Source organism: Gossypium hirsutum, chromosome A10, assembly GCF_007990345.1.
Source record: "Gossypium hirsutum isolate 1008001.06 chromosome A10, Gossypium_hirsutum_v2.1, whole genome shotgun sequence".
Classification (NCBI taxonomy): Eukaryota; Viridiplantae; Streptophyta; class Magnoliopsida; order Malvales; family Malvaceae; genus Gossypium; species Gossypium hirsutum.
The window spans coordinates 87,736,882-87,751,972 of record NC_053433.1 but is presented as its reverse complement, the minus strand read 5'-3'; the positions used below and the strand labels follow the sequence as shown (position 1 = coordinate 87,751,972).

The following is a 15,091-nucleotide window of genomic DNA, read 5'->3' as shown; positions in this document are numbered from 1 at the left end:
AACAATATACAAGACACATAATATTTCAATTTTCCATTCAATTCATACCAAAAATCAACTACTTCAAACATCAAAATGACCAAACTCAAATATACATTATTTGGCCTAATTTCACAAACATACCAACATTCACAAATCATCAATTTAACATTCATAATACCTATTATTAACAATCATCACACAACCATCAACCAACTCAATTCACAAGACATAAACATATATAGATATACATGATTCAACATGCCAAAATAGACCAAAATATGCCATCACTCATGGCTATTCATACAAACCAAAATATATACATTTACAAGCCAATTCATTTGGCCAAAATCATTATCAAGTCATAACTAAAATGACCAAAGTCCCTATACATGCCATATACTTAAAATACCAAATTCATAGGTACCAAAAGATAGGTGGATAGTGTGAAGCGATCTCTAACGATCCTCGTATCTGAGCTAGCTTTGATAACACTATAAAACACAGAGAAATACACAAAGTAAGCTTTATAGTTTAGTAAGCTCATATGAAATAAACTTAATGTAATCCCATAAATATAACTCAATAATTTGAATACAACAATATGTAGCTTACAATAGTTAACAAACAATATGTAGCTTACAATAGTTAACAAACCTTTCAAATTCTCAATTTTGAGATTATACAATACCTTCACAAGTTTCCTCGATTTGAAACTTATAATTCATGTACATACATGTATCATTTAACATCAATCTCATACTTATCCACCACTTTCGTATACCCATTAAACTATTCGAAATAGAATTAGGATACTAAAGGTCTCACATGTTAAGTACCTATACCATGGCCCGTAGCCAAATCAAGGTAACTTATCTCCGAAGTATTGATATCATGGCCTGAAGCCAAATCAGCCAATATGCATGGCCTGAAGCCAAATCAATATATCCCCTAATGACATTTCACTAGCATCTTAAACTATTCCTAAGGTTCAACTGAGATTTCGAATGTCGAATCATCGTCGAATCACTATCGTTCATATCCACAATCTCTTATTCACAATTTGTGAAATATCAAAGCATATGAAATACATTTGTATTGAAATTTATCATATACGAACTTACCTCGAATGTGGAAACGATGAAATAAGTCGTTAGTCGATAACTTCCGTTTTTCCCCGATCCAGATCTGAATTTCTCTTTTCTTGATCTAAATATATTCAAAATTAACTTATTTAATCATTTCTCTATTCAATTTAACCAAAACACACATTAGGGCTATTTTACACATTTTCCCCTAAACTTTTACATTTTTACAATTTAGTCCTTATTACAAAAATTCATGCAAATTTCAAAATACCCATGCTTAGAAGAATTACTATTATGCCCCCTAGAAACCCATATTTTTCATTTATTTCATATTTTATCCAAAAAATTTTAACATTTATCAATTTAATCCCTATTTTGCAATTTCACTAAAAATAACTTAACAAAACTTGTATATCTACCAACGAGCATTCATAATCTATCAAGAAACTTCAAAATACACATGTATTCATCAATAGAATCATTCAAAATCTTTAACAGTTTTGCAAAATAGTCCCTGGGCTTGCTAGTTCTAGATGCAACGATCATAAAAACATAGAAATCATTAAAAACCGAGTCGAAAATCACTTACATACTCAATATACTATGGTCGAACCTTTCAAAGAATAAAAATGGTGTTTTTCCTTACTTTCGACTAGAATAAGATGAAAGCACCAAAATTTGTTTTATTTTATTTTATTTTATTTTATTTTATTAACTTCATTACACATTTTACTAAATTATCCTTTAATTAAAACATTAAAAATTCACTTATATATGTCCATCTTTGTCCACTGACTTTTATAATGGTCTAATTACAACATAAGGACCTCAACTTTAAGGTTCTATAGCTATTTAACACCTTTAACTAATAGAACAATACTTTTGCATTTTACGCAATTTAGTCTTTTTTATCAAATTGAGCAACCAAATGCTAAAATTTCTTAATGAAAATTTCACACCATCATATATTCATGCTGTAAAAATTAAAGTAATAATAAAATAAATATTTTGACCTCAGATTTTTGGTTTCAAAGTCACTGTTCCAATTTAACTAAAAACGAGTTGTTACAAATGAATGTGTTTTTTTGTTAAACTATTAGTTTAGGGATTAGCTGTAATTGGAATTTGTTGTTATTGTAATATTTGATTATTGAAACATTGCCGTATAAATAAGGACTATTAACACATGTGAAGATCATCCAAAATTTGACTAATATTCTTTTCTCGTTTCTCATCTCCATTCTTGTCAATTTATTTGATCTCAATCAAATTGGTTGCACCTAGGATCATATTTGTCAATAATGAAAGTGGTTTTCAATAGAGATCCCAAAAAGCTTAATCCTTGAAGACAGGGATTCTTTGTAGGATACGAGTGTTGGTACAAGCCTAACTCTAGCTTTTTTTCATTTGTTGGGTTAGATTGTAAATGCATGTTTCATTGAAGGTAATATTGGGAACTAATTAATACTAGTACAAAAGAGACACGAAGCTATTGGTTGTATCGTCTAAAAAAATATTATGAATTCGTATCCTTTAATTAATACTAGTACAAAAGAGACACAAAGCTATTGGTTGTATCATCCAAAAAAATATTATGAATTCGTATCCTTTGTGTCTTTTCTCTTCTTTCTCCTTCTTTATCTATCTATAATTTCTTTCTCGAATATTTTCAACAGCTTATTTATTTCTTCTTCTTTTTTTTTTTAAAAAAAAGAATGTTTCTCAATATGAAAGAATGAAAATAACTTGTAATTAAAACATATTCCATAAACTACATTAGGAGTAAAGAAACATGTTTCGTAATATAAAACCCATACAAATACATGCTTGTATATGTCCGAACAATCTCTCTTTTTTTATATTTTTAATAATATCTTATAATTTTTAATAATTTAAAATAATATTCATAATTTATTTTATAACTTTTTTTTAATAAAAGCTGATACTGTTATTAATGAGAGAATAAAAACAGTCAATTACAAGCCTTGAAAAGAGGAAAAAAAATAGCTGCCTATCACTAAATAGTCACCAAAACGGTGCCTTGAAACACTCCAAAAAAAACAAATAAAAAACTGTTCAAAATATGAAATTGTAAAATGAAACGACAAAATAAGAAAAGAAAGGAAAAAACCCAGCTTGGAACCATTCTTCTTTGAAAAAACTAATAACACCATGTATCAGCCATTAATGAGACCATTTTCCTTCCAAGATCAAACCTTTCAGATCCTTCGTCTCTGTCAAAATCTCGAGTTCTTTGGGAAAACAAAATCGCTAAGCCTGGACTCTTCTTCTCCATCTAACTTTCGACAATGTCGTTTCTTCTATCTTGATTCACTAAACCTTGCACCGCAGGCGGTGCCTTCTCAATCCAGTATCGGAGGAACTCATAACAACATCCTTTCTTTGCCATCTCATGAGCTACTTTTTTGGCTTCCCTTGGTACATACTGGAAACTCAATCTTCTGAAAATGGGTATTCTCCCCTTGATTTCTTGAATCAGACTACTAACACTCGATCTATCTTCCTCTGTAGAGTTCAACTTGCGTACCATGGTTAGCATGTCTCATTCAATGCAAATGTCCTGAAAACTCATTTCTTCAACCATAGTGATGGCTTACAGACATGCCCTCGCCTCAGCCATAACTGGATCTGATACATTCTCCCATGGAAAGGTACAAGCAGCCATTACCAAACCTTCCTTATTACGCGCAATAATCCCTGAAACAGATCTTTTTGTATTTTGGTTAAAAGAAGCATCAAAATTAATTTTTATGATATCATTGTCTGGTGGTTTCTACACTAAAGAATGAGCTTCATGCGTATTCTTAAAAATCTCCCCCATAAAATCTATTTCTGCTCAAGAAGCCTTGACAAAACCTACTACTTTGTCTACTTGTTCTCGCACTCCTTCATGATAGATCTTGTTGCGATTGTACCAAATAGCCCAGTAGGCAATAGATATAATTTTGCGTACTTCTGTATTCTGGCTAAAAAATTATGTTTATAACCATTTCTTCCAAATTGGATCTCTATTTCATGTTGAAATTGACACCCCCAATCCCCACAACACCTGTTGTGCGAAAAAGCAATCCCTGAAGAGATGTTCCACTGATTCCTCCTTAGATCGACACACCAGGCACAACGTGTTAACAACTAGATGATGTAATTTTAAATTATACATAGTGGGTATGAAGCCATTGGCAATTTTCCACATAAATATTTGAATTTTACGTGGCAATTTAAGCTTCCAGAGTTTTGTAAAAAAATTAGATGCAATTTCATTATGTATTCTATTACCCCATCTGTAATAAGCCATCGATAGCCACTTTTTGTTGTGTATACTCTTGTATTGTTGCCTCTCCATACTAAGACATCTTGTGTTCTACTGCTTGCCAAAGGTATTGAAAGAATGCATTTTAGCTGTTCCTCTCTAAATTACGCTCAAATAATATCCTACTTCCAGGTATTTGTTTCTTTCTCGATTAAATCAGACACTTTTGTATACCTGATATCAATATTCTAACATTGAATTCTGCCACTGCCAGGTATTGGGAGTCAACGATCATTCCAAATGCTGACTGAATTACCATCTCCAATTCGCCACCCAAGCCCCTCCTCGAGAAGATGTCTGGCTCCTAAAATGCTACGCCAGGTATACGAAGGGTAAGAACCTATGCTAGCACTCATAAACTCTCCTTTTGGAAAATACTTAGCTTTCATGACACACGGAAATAAATAATCATGCTGCATAATAATTTTCCACTCCTGCTGCGCTAACAGGGCCAAATTAAACATTGATAAATCTTTAAAACCTAAGCCTCACTCCATTGACACCAATGAATACCTCTATTTGTTTTAGAATTATGCCACCAAAATTTACTCATAATACTCTCAAGTTCTTGACAAAACGAAATCGATAGCTTGAAACATTGCATAGCATAGATCGGTATTGCTTGCAAAATAGACTTTAGAAAGACCTCTTTGCCTCCAACCAATAATAAGCGCGAACTCCAGTTATTCACCAATTTAACACATCATTCTTTAATAGCCACAAAAGCATGTTTTTTCCTACGTCCTACCATAGTAGGCAGCCATAAGTATCTCTTCGAATTATTCGATATCCTTACCCCAAAAATTCCTCCCACTTGTGCCTGTGTCTCTGCATCAACATTACCACTGAAGTAGATTAATGACTTGTCAAAATTAACCAATTGGCCCGATATCTTTTCATATTCTCAAATCAAACTTCTTATATTGCTGGCTCCTTCACTAGAAGCCTTACCAAAAAGTACACTGTCGTCCGCAAAGAAAAGATGTGACATCGAGACCTTACTTCTTCCCACCCTTATCCCCGAAAGCCTCCCCTCCCTTTTGGCTACTTCAATTAATCTTGAAAATCTTTTAGCACAAATGAGAAATAAATACGGACTTAATGGATCACCTTGTCGTAGTCCTCTCTAAGACCAAAATTCTTCTCTATGCCTAATATTAATCACTACTGAATTTACTACACTAGTGATACAAATCATGATAAGTAAAATCCAATCCTCACAAAAATCCATACTGCGCATCATTTTTTCTAAGAAACACCATTCAATCCTATCATACGCTTTACTCATATCAAGCTTTAAAGTAAAGTCTTTCTTCGATCTCCTTTTTCTTTTTTTGAAAGAATGCAAAATTTCGTAAGCCACGAAAATATTGTCTGTGATTTGCCTACCCGGTACAAATGCCCCTTGTGTGTCTTCAATACAACAATTAAGAACCTGGTGAAAGCGATTAACAAGTACCTTTAAAATAATTTTGTAAATCACATTCCAAAGGCTAATGGGCCGAAACTAACTCATGGACTTTGGTAAATTCACCTTTGGAATAGTAACAATAATTGTTTTGTTTATCTCCTTCACACTTCTCCTACCGATTAAAACTCCCAAACAGTATATTGTTACATCTTTTCCAACAATATGCCATTATTTTTGAAAAAAATTATAGGAAAACTGTCCTTTCCTGGAGCCTTAAGGGGTGCTATGGATTTAATTGTGTCCACAATTTCCTCTTCTTTAAAGACTACCATTAAAGCGTTGTTGTGTTCATCCGTGACGCATGGTGAAAATGATTCCAGCATTTTGTCACAGTTACGAACCTGTTGAGATGAGAACAAATCTCTGAAATACTCGGTAGCCATGTTAGAAATTTCATCGATATCAATAATTAAATCTCTAGCTTCATTTTCCAGTCCCTTAACCGTATTTTTCTTCTTACGGTATGTAGCATACTTATGGAAGAATGTTGTATTTCTATCTCCCATTCTAAGCCAGTTAGCTCTTGCTTTCCACTCCAAGAAGAGCTATTTCTTATCTGCTTTGAAATTCAACTCTAACTTGATAGCAGTGATTTCCTCTAAAATTGCATCATTGATCTCGCTAGCACCTAATTTAAATAATCTATCATTTAACGCTGCTGTTCGACATTCTTTTAGCCTTTTCTCTCATTTTGCCCAAGTATTCAAATTCATTCCCAATTTTTGAAGTTTCACCACCACATCCTGGTTATCTGAATTCCATTCACCTTACATACGATCCTCAAGACCTGAATTTAGTATTCATACGGCATTGAAACAAAATGCCACTATTGTTCCCTTCCTCTCAACCCCCTTATCCCCAATAATATCTACAAATATTGGACAATAATCTGAAAAACTGTGTTGTAAGTGCTCACTTTATAATCCGGAAAGAGATCCCACCACCCTGAATTTGTTACACATCTATCCAGCCTCTCCCTAATATTGTTATCAACCAGCCGATCCCTTTCCCAAGTATACCACTAACCAGTAAACCCTAAATCGTACATTTCACAAGCGCTTCCCTGAATGCTGCCATCTGTCTTTCCTCTGAAATTCTTCCTCCTGACTTTTCAAAAGAAAAGAGTATTTCATTAAAATCTCCAGTAATCAGCCATGGCTTATTATTCCCACGCTTCAAGAATCGAAGCAGTTCCCAAGATACTCTTCTATCCTGCTTCACTGGTGCTCTATAAAACCCCAATAATCTTCAAGTTGCCATTTCAACTTTATCAAACACCTCCACATCGATATGAAATTTTGAAAAACTTTTTAAAGATAAATTCAAGCCCTCTCTCTATCCTAATGACAACCCTCCTTTCGTACCTTCTGCCTCTACATCAATGCCATTCATAAATCTACACTGCCTTCTTATTGCTTCCATTCGTTTGCTTGAAACTTTTGATTCCATAAGAAACAAAATTTGGGGCTGAATATGTCTCAATTTATTTTTTGAGACGATGAACTGTTTGTGATTGCCCCAAACCACTAACATTCCAACTGAGGATTTTCATTGCTCCCGGTCAGCTACCTTGTTAGTGGCCACCGATATAATTTCTTCCACATCCCCCTCTAAAAGACCTTCACGAACATTCCAACTGAGTCTCTGCCTTTTTTTCCCGTCCACAAATTCCATTGGTATATCTTTCGTCTCCTCACTAGTCCCCTTCTCCTCCAATTGCTTTAAATTAGCATTCTCCCCTGTAAACAAGTTTTTCCGTATCTGACGTGTAAAATGACTCAACAAATTTTCTCCCCTATAAGACTCACTATTATTTGTAACATCCACTCCAAATTTCTTTCCCTATCTTTCCCCATCTATTTCCATTCCAGTTTGTCTATCAGAATCTGGTTCCTCCCTTAGCCATTTGCTCACCAGCTGAGCTCCCCTTCTCGGCGTAGCTCTCAATGACAAGTCCCACCCGAATTCCACTTGTTGATTCCTTAGTGTTAGTCAGACCTCACAATAACTTTCACCATGTTCGAGCTGGCCACACAGAAAGCAAAAAAGTTGTAATCTTTCATACTGAAACAAAGCATATATGAATCTATTCTGCCCAACATTGATTCATTTTTTCCTTTTAAGAGGGAAACAAACATCAAATAAAACCCTAATACGCATGAATTTATTGACCCCTCTTGTCACCACCGATGTATCATATTCCATAAATTTACCAATAAAATCCTCGAGCTGTCGTGCCATTCCCTTTGATATGAAGCTGATTGGTAAATTGTGAATCTGAACCCAAAAAATCGTCTCCCAAAGAGGAACCATATTAGGATATTCACTCCCTAATATTCCGTGAAAAACAATAAGATGTCGATTAAAAAACCATGGCATACCCTCCTCCATAACTCGATTCAAATCGATCTCACTATAAAATCTAAATAAGATATGTTTCTCCTTCATCTCTGTGATGGTCACCCCTCTTAACAAATGCCAAAGATCAGCCCAAGTATTTTTTAAATATGGGAAATTCACAACGCTATCCGTAAGAACTCTTCCTACCAAACATAAATCAAATAATTACTCAACGGTAGACTCGCCCTCCAAAACCATCATGGGATCGTCCTCCTCATCTGTGATGTTGAGATTGGCCAAATTCAAATTCACCGAACCAATGTTCTCCATACCGTACCTTCAAAACTCCCTTAAGAAAAAAACAAAATCCTACAAAACCCTAAAGAGAAGAGAACCGTGCTACAAGGTAGACAAAAACCCTAGAGTGTGCTACGAGGCAGGCTATATGTTTTTAATTTGTTGGATAGAATTATTTTATAACTTTTTTAATATTATTAAAAATTACATTCGAAATGAACCTAGATAAATGATTACGCAAGTTACGTGTTTTTTAATAAATTTTAATTTTAATAATTTTTTATAATTCTTAATTATTTTTAAATTATTTTTATATGTTTTTTTATAATTTTTATAATTATCTAAAAAACCACGATTAGGTCTAGCCCGAGATTCATTTTTGTCCAGGTTCAAATGAATATAGATAACAATTTATCCAAATTCATCCTAGATGTAGTTTTTAAAATAATTATTAATACAATTTATTTATTTTCTAGGATTTTATTTGTTTAAATATTTGCCAACGTAATTTTTTTTTCACGACAACATGATGTACACATGGTTGCCATGTGTGACACTTACGGATTGGTTGGTCTATCAACCATGTCAACAAAACTTAATAGTCAAACATGGTCAACGTTAACGCAAGAACTTGATTGATTAATTTTTCAAGGGCTCAATAGGTGTAACTACTTATTTGATTTTTTTTATTGTTTTGTTGAAGATTTTTTTTATCATTAAACCTAATTTTAATATTTGATTGTATATATATATGAAATATTATAAAAGATAAAATAATAGTTTTAAAAGTTGGAGGAAATGGAGTAAATAATGTATTTAACATAGCTGCTATACTTCATTACGCGCAGTCACTTTATTATTATTATTTTTCTTCATTTGAAGTAGATTGATGCAAAATTCGTGAATGATTTGGAATTTACTCAAGTTTGTTTTTCACATTTTTGAGTTCTTAGGTAAAATAATAAAACTCGATTTTAGATGTTTTAAAAGTTACTGGTAAAATTTTTAACCCCTTAAAAGTTAAAAAAAAATTAGAATTCCTTAAAATGTGAAAATTAATACTTCCTTAAAATGTGAAAACTAATACTTTAGACTTTTTTCAGCCTTGGACTCTGGGCGGTCGTACCTCCAGAGTCCAGACGACCCCAAGGTTAGGCTTGATTTTACTATCCTACTAATATGTTAGTTATAAAGCTTTTGCCATAGTTAATGTCATAAATAGGTGATTATAACTTATAAAGAAATTTTAGAAAAAGGATAATATTATAAAATAAAGGTTATATATAAGTAATTTATTTTTTTAATAAAATTAAAAAACCAACTACCTATCAATTCTTATGTAATTTTTTTTTTGGGTAAACTACATTTAAGTTTACTAAACTATTAGTAAGTTTACGTTTTGATCATCCAAATTCAAAAAGTTACAAAATAATCACTAAACTATTCAAAAAAGAAAGTTATTTAGATTTTGATTCGTAGATTTGTGACATTCAAAGTTGTTACATAAAAAAAAACTAAACAATAGAAGAGAAGGAGATTGTAGAGCTTTTAATTGGAGTAAGCAGTGCAAATATAAAAGGTCATACAACAACGATTTTAATAGCCCAATTACTTAAATGAATTTTTGTGAATAGTTCTGAGAAATTGATCTTTACACTTTAATTTTGCACAATTAGTCCTTCTATTATTATTATCAATGTTAGGTTTTTCTTGTTACGAACAATAGAAAAAGGTAAGTATAAAGAATTTGTTAATAAAAAGGTTAAAATTCTTAACTTATTTTGTACTTTGTAGATTAACCATCAGACTAATAAAGGTTGTCAACAAAAAATCGAAAGACCAAGTAAGTCTTTATGAAAAATGTGCACGCAATTGAGCCCATAAAGCTGAAAAATTAATCGATCAAGTCTCTCTGTTAACGTTGACTAGGTTTGGTTGTTAAGTTTTACTGGTCTGACTAACAGACCAACAGAACGACGATACATGGTGACCATGTGTACATCATGCTAACTAGCAATTTTCCACAACAACAAATATTAATAAATAAATAAATAATCTTAAAAGTTTTTAAATAATTATTTTGAAAACCACATCTAGGATGAACTAGGGTAAATGGTTGTCCAGCCTAGATTTGTCCAGGCCATGGTTGTTTAGATAATTATAAAGAATTATAGAAAAATTACAAAAATATATATAAAATTATTTAAAATTGATTAATAATTATAAAAATATTAAGTTTATTAAAAAATGATAAAATTATTTAATAATTATTAAAATTCACGTCCAAAATAAACTTGGACCTATAGTTGTCTAGATGGATTTGAACTTGGACAACCATTTATCTAAGTTCATGTTGACATAGTTTTAATAATTATTAGAATTTATAAAGTAAATTATAAAAATATTTAAATTATTAATAATTATAATAAATTATTAAAATTTATAAAAACATAGTAAAATATTAAAATTTATGGGACAAAGGAATGGAACATGCTTTAGCTGCAAGTTAATTTCATTATTTCATATTTTGACTACTGAGAAATGTTTTTTTTTTAAAAGATAAGTTTGCTAGCAAGGCATTATTTTATTTATGATAAAGAATCTTTAAAATATTTAATTTTTTTATCAATTTTAAATATTAGATGTCGACTTTCTTTAATCATATATTAGATATTTTATTATATGTTTTACTTTTTTATTATTTTTAATACTTTTTATAAATTTTTTTATAATTTTTTATAATTATTAATAATATTAAATATCTTTTATAATTGTTTAATAATTATTAAAAACCACATCCAGAATGAATGCATCTAATCCTGAACATCAAGTTATACATGTTCATTTTGGGACTTTTTTTTAATAATTTTTAATAAATTTAATATTTTTTAATTATTTTTATAATCTTAATAATTTTTAAATATTTTTACATATTTTATATTATTTTTATATAATTATTTTATAATTATTTAAAAAGTCATGATTAAAATGAAACTACACAAATGGTTGTGGATGTGGCTTTTAAAAATTATTTCTTTTTAGGATTGACGTGGAAAAATACCACGTTAGCTTGATGTACACATAGCTACCATGTATTGCTATTCAATTGGTTTGTCAACCGTACCAACAAAACTCAGTGGTAAAACTTGGCCAACATTAACAAAGGGACTTGGTTTATTAATTTTTCAGTTTTACGAATTCAATTGGATGCAAATATTTCATGAGGACTTAATTGATTTTTTGTTGAGTGTTTTTCTTACGTTAAGGTTTTAATAGCTATTTTGATAATCATGATTTAATTTTTGAATACCTTTTTAATGATATTAGTGACTTAAACTCAAAAATAACATTAATAATAAAACGAGCCTAAAATACATAACTAAATTTCTAGTAAAAATATCGTTGAGATCCCTATACTAGATTTTAGATTATATTTTGTCACTCTCTTATCAAAAAATGGGTAAATTAGTCCTTGTACATTAGATGAAAAAGTAAATCTATCCTTTTTGTTAAAATTTTCATTCATTTTTATTGTTAAAAGCTAGCATGGTTGACAAAATATCCAAATAGTGACATGTGGCATGTCACATGTACCTTATGATGATGTACAAGGATTAACTTTTAACAGTAGAAATGAATAGAATTTTTAATAAAATGAGAATTTACTCTTTGAGTAATGTATAGAACTAGTTTGCTTATTTTTTGAATAAAAGAAGCAAAATAAATCTATCTTATAGTATAAAGGCCTGCAAAGAACTTTTACCTTAAATCTAATCCTTACAATTTAACAAACCAACTACATTAACCCAACCCAAAATATTTTCTACTTTCATAAAATTTGATTTCTATTATATGTTTATTTTATAGTGGTTATACATGTTTAAATTTTATTTTACTCATAATTTTATTTTTTAATATCTTACATATTTCATATATTATTATTAATTAGTTTTAAAACATATCTTTTATTATTTAAATATAATTTTATATTAAAATAAAATAATTGATATCAATTTTAATTAAGCCTACCTCGAGTTAAGGTTAGAAGTTTGCCGCTTGGCATGAGGTTGCCTACCAATTGGCACGGTTTGGTTTGCTATTTAGCAAGGTTTAGTCGACTGGTGGGGATTCAATGGAGGAGGAGCTGGATAATCTAAGCATCATAGATGAGGAGGAGGATCTATTTCAGGCTCAAGAAGAAGGATCGGCATTGGAGGAGGGTTATAAACTGGGAGTTATTTGATAGCAAGTGTAGTGTACTTTCCTTTAATCAGGAATATAATGTCTAATTTATAACATACTGTAGGGGTATCTCAATCATAGATATTGGTGATAAAAGATGCTTGTTTCGATTCTTCTATGAGGTGGATATGAATAGGGTTTTAGAAGGGTCACCATGGTTCTTTAATAACCATTTTCTCCTTTTGCATAATATTTAGTTGGGTGAAGATCTGCCTTTGGTCCCATTAATTTATGTGGAATTTTGGGTTCAGATTCATGATTTACCTTCAAATCTTTTGTCAGAGTTAATGGTGAGGCAGATTAAGACTTTTTTAATGGGCTTTCTTGATTATGACACAAAAATGGTCCTTTTAGGTATGAAAAGGTTTATGAGAATTTGAGTTAATTTAGATGTTAGATTTCCATTAAAATAAAGGAAGAATATCACTTTGGGGGGCAAGCGGGTTGTGCATGCCTGCTTTCAATATGAGAAGCTTAGTCTGTTTTGTTTCATTTCTACAAGGCTTGGACACGGGGAGAGTTTTTGTGCACTATGGGTGATGATGGAGCCATCCAATATCATATTTGGTTAGGATATATCATTAAGAGCCCCGTCGAGAAGAGGGGCGCCAGTGATGAGTCGGTGGTCGAGGGAGGTGGACATGAACATGGATTAGAGATTGGATAAGGGTAAGGAAGGGATAAGTAAAGATCGAGGTGAGAACTTTGCCAGTCCTTATCATTTTTTGAAGGCAAGGGGTATGAGTCCATTCATTTTTTAGTCAATCTTACCTAGTAATAATGTTATGGGGCCTAGCGATACAAGAGCTATAGAATTGGGTTCTAATGCTGAAGGTCATGGAAGATCGACTAGCTCTATGATGTAGGGCAGCCAGGCACAATGAAAATACTAAGCTGGAACATCTGTGGTTTAAGAAAGTGATAAGTCGTAATTTATACATATTTTTACCCAATGCTTAGCATATTTTTGGATGAATTATTATCTGATTTGTGGAAATCGATGCTCCTAATCCTTTAATTTCATGTTTTATACTTAGGTGAGCATAGGAGAGTAAAAAGGGCGAGAAACGGGCCAAAAACGGAGAAAATAGTCCAACGTGGGAAATCAACATGGCCTGGACTTCCCTACACGGGTATACCACACGGTCGTGTCTATTCAACAGACTCTAACACGGGTTGAAGCGCTTGCACACAGGCGTGTCCCTATCGAGCCCAAGTCTAGTCCTATTCGGAAAAGACCACTCTTGAGGGTAATGAAGCATTCAAAAGCCTATATAAACACCCCAAGAGGTATTTAGAAGAGACACACCCCAAGACTGAAGATCTCCCTTCAATTTCCTTCAGGAGTTTTTTGGGTTTTTTTTATGTTTTGTTATCATTATTCTTCTGAGATGTTTTCCTTCACATTTATGAACTAAACCCCCCAAATACCTAAGGGGAATGAAACCTAAGACGGATCTTGTTATTATTTTCTAAATTATATGATAAATATTTGATTTGGTCTTAATTATGTGTTCTTAATTCTTGTTTTAATATTCCAGGATATTGATTCAAGTATTGATGTGCTTATTCAGAGGAGCAAAAGTTCCTTCTAAGAGTAAATCTAGCATAATTGAGTGGAGTTGATTGCACGCCTAGACATAAGGTGACATAATTTTGCCTGATTAGGGTGAAATCTAATAAAGGAATCTATAGATCGAGTTGATGCAACACTAGGGGTTTTAATTAGAAAGAGATTTCAATTAATCAACCTAGGGTTAGACATTGTTAGTCTCGAGAGAGATAATAATATAAATTAGGGATTTCTACGGATCAAGTCAAATGAATAAATCGTCTAATTTAGAGTTAATAACAAGTGAAGTCTAGGTGGATTTTTCCCTTGGGTATTGTCCAAATCATTTAGTTTTCCCAAAAAGTTATTTCCCCAATTTACTTTCTGTGCATTCTTAGTTTAGTAATTAGTTTAGATAAAACAAACCCCTTTATTTTTAGGCTAATAATAAAAAGAAAGTTAATACTAGTACTTTTAGTTCCTTTGGGTTCGACATCCCGGTCTTACCAGAAGCTATACTACTATTCGATAAGGTGCGCTTGCCTTTGTCGTGATAATAGTTAGTTTTCAAGAGCGAACATTCATAAATTATAAAACTTATCGCGATTTGTTCACATCAGGAAGACACAGATGAAGAATCATCTCAAGAATAAGCTGAGAGAAATTTGTCCCCAAATTCTGTTTCTTATGGAAACAAAAGTAAGTGTAAGAATAATGGAAGGTGTGTAACAGCCCGTTCTTAGTCAAATCGGAACAGTGGTTTCAGGACCACAAATCTGAAGACAATTATT

General features: G+C 31.8%; 1 long non-coding RNA gene across 1 annotated transcript; it reads left to right on the top strand.

Moving 5' to 3' along the window:
* Positions 1-3,069: 3,069 nt before the first annotated feature.
* On the top strand, positions 3,070-13,821 carry LOC107896822 (uncharacterized). Its single transcript, XR_001683897.2, has 5 exons — positions 3,070-3,506; positions 3,600-3,739; positions 4,466-4,530; positions 4,613-4,730; positions 13,786-13,821. It is a non-coding gene; the product is annotated as an uncharacterized lncRNA (long non-coding RNA).
* Positions 13,822-15,091: the final 1,270 nt, after the last annotated feature.